This window comes from Suncus etruscus, chromosome 18, assembly GCF_024139225.1.
Source record: "Suncus etruscus isolate mSunEtr1 chromosome 18, mSunEtr1.pri.cur, whole genome shotgun sequence".
NCBI lineage: Eukaryota > Metazoa > Chordata > Mammalia > Eulipotyphla > Soricidae > Suncus > Suncus etruscus.
In genome coordinates this window covers 33,760,657-33,763,580 of record NC_064865.1, presented here as the reverse complement: position 1 = coordinate 33,763,580, position 2,924 = coordinate 33,760,657, and the positions used below count along the sequence as shown (strand labels likewise).

Here is a 2,924-nt window from a genome sequence, read left to right as displayed (position 1 = left end):
ACCCTACCTGAAATGGACCACCCTACTGTAATTTTCCACTGTAAAAGCTATATAAAGGCTTGTTAAATCTGGTTCGAGGTTCTCATCCTCTGGCTTATGCTAGGCCACATTGGGAGCCCCGGAATATGCTGGCATAATAAAACCAAACTCTTTGCTTTTGCATGGTCTCTGCCTCTTGGAGTCATCTTTAGAGGGATGCGTGTGGAATTTCCGACCTTCAGTCCCTGTGCATCACTGAGTATGGCCCCCAAAACAAAACTCAATTCAATGTTTGATTAGCAATGCCTTCAAAAAAAGAGATTTTTTTTTCTCTTTCAGAGCCTTACCAGCAGAACTCAAAGCCCAGGGCTGGAGAGACAGCATGGAGGTAAGGCATTTGCCTTGCATGCAGGACAGTGGTTCGAATCCCGGCATTCCATATGGTCCCCCGAGCATGCCAGGAGCGATTTCTGAACGTAGAGCCAGGAGTGACCCCTGAGCGCTCCTGGGTGTGAGCCAAAAACAAAACAAAACAAAAAAAAGAACTCAAAGCCCACTCCCAGGATGATACTTGATGTTTTAATGACTGAGGGTCATACCCATATCCTATTGTAGTGTTCACTTAGAATCACACATCTGGTTGCAGTACTCTGGAAATTCACACCTTTTTGTTTTGTTTTGTTTTGCTTGGGTGCTTTGGGGTTACTCCTGGCTTTTTACCCAGAAATTATTCCTGGAAGTCTCAGGGGACCATAGGAGATGCTGGGGGTGAAACCCGGGCTGACTGTATTCAAGGCAAATGCCCTACCGGCTGTGCTGTGACTCTGGCCCCACACTTTGTTGTTTTTGTTGTTGCTGCTGCTGCTGCTGCTGCTGCTGCTGCTATTATTGTGGCATCAGGGATTAAAAAAGGCTTGATTCTGTGCTCGCTTCGGCAGCACATATACTAAAATTGGAACGATACAGAGATTAGCATGGCCCCTGCGCAAGGATGACACGCAAATTCGTGAAGCGTTCCATATTTAAAAAAAAAAAAAAAAGGCTTGATTCTATCACTGCTGGAATCCACACTTATATTGCTAAGAGATGCCAGGGATCACACTCAAGCCTCATCCCTGCAAAACAAGCACTCTATCACTGAACCATCACAGGCCCTCCAAACATGAGACCCCACTCCACTACCCTCTGCAGTGGGGTCTTTGTTGATTTGTTTTGGCATTGATTCGGGGACTATATGTGGAACAGGATCAAACCCAGATCACCCACCTGCAAGGCAAATGCCCTACCCCTATACTATCTCTCCCGCCCAAGGAGAGGTATTTTTAAACAGAGTTAAGAACAAAGAGAGATAGGGGTTTAGGCCAAACCATGTTCAGTCCCTGGCATCCCAAATGCTCCCTCCAGTTACTGCTAGGGGTTACCCCTGAATCCCTGAACAAATCTAGTAGTATATAATAAGTAGGTAATATCCTGAGCGCCTTACTCAAAATAAGATGGAATCAAAGCACCAATTTCAAAGACACTAACTGTATAAAGCTAAAGATATAGCTCAGCATTAGAGAGCAGGCCTCTCAGGGATGAAAACCAGGGCTCTCAGCACCCTAAGAGAGGAAGAGAGCATGAAAGCAAGCAAAAGAAACTATTTTGCAGGGTCAAAACCATAGTACAGTGGATATATACAGCGCTTGTATTGCATGCAGCCAACCTGGGTTAATCCCCAGCACCACATATGGTTCCTGAGCATGCCAGGAGTACTTCCTGAGCACAGAGCCAAGAATAATCCCTGACCATCACCATGTGTGACCCAGAATTAAAAAAAAATTTTTTTTAACTTAAAAATAACAGAAAAAAGAATTAAAAAAAATTTTTAACTTAAAAATAATAGAAAAGGGCCGGGCGGTGGCGCTAAAGGTAAGGTGCCTGCCTTGCCTGAGCTAGCCTTGGACGGACTGCGGTTCGATCCCCCCGTGTCCCATATGGTCCCCCAAGCCAGGAGCAACTTCTGAGCGCATAGCCAGGAGTAACCCCTGAGCGTTACCGGGTGTGGCCCAAAAACCAAAAAAAATAAAAAAAAAGAAAAAAAAAGAAAAAAACTATCTTGCATATCTTCTTTGAAACTTTATACTGATAAAGACTTTTGAACTGTACTTAAAAACTGTCATTGTTGCTGGGGAGGGGGAGCTGTTATTATTGTTTTGTCTGCTTTTTTAAGCAGGGAGGGAACTGGTCATTCCAGTTCAAATGACTTTGGCAATGTTCTGGAGGACTATAAGTGGTCCCAAGGATTTAAGTCAAGGAATTCGGGATACAAGGTAAGTTCCATACTCTCTTCCATCCCTGCAATTGTTTTGGTTTGTTGATTAATGTGTAATGCTAGAGATCAAATTCAAGGTCACAGGTAGCCAAAGTATGTATCTATGACTGAACTACAGTTGAACCAAATCCAAGTTATAAAAATGGATTACAAAAGTTATAAAAAAAAATATAAAATTACGAGGCCGGAGCGATAGAGCAGCAGTAGGACATTTGCCGTTCTCGCAGCTGATCCAGAACGAGACCTCTGTTTGATCCCCAGCATCCCATATGGTTCTCCCACGCCAGGAACAATTTCTGAGTGTATAGTCAGGAATAGCCCCTGAGCATCACCAGGTGTAACCCAAAAACCAAAAACCAAAAATTTATATATGTATATATAATATACATTTAATTATAAAATGGTCTTATAAAACCATTAAATGAGCAATTATTTCATCATGCTCATGATCATCATGATCACAACTGATAATTCAAACTTTTTATTTGAGGGGTTTCCTCAGCAATGCCCAGGGGCCTCAGAGATCACTTCAACCTATACTTAACCCACCATACAAAACTGACAAATTTTAGGTGCTCAGGCTAAGCTATGCTGGAACTCACCAGGACTCCATATTTTTTGTTACTACACA

At 43.0% G+C, this 2,924-nt stretch overlaps 1 non-coding gene across 1 annotated transcript; it reads left to right on the top strand.

The window, feature by feature from the left end:
* Window positions 1-901: 901 nt before the first annotated feature.
* Window positions 902-1,005, top strand: LOC125996718 (U6 spliceosomal RNA). Its single transcript, XR_007491399.1, has one exon. It is a non-coding gene; the product is annotated as a U6 spliceosomal RNA (small nuclear RNA).
* The last annotated feature ends 1,919 nt before the right edge of the window (window positions 1,006-2,924 follow it).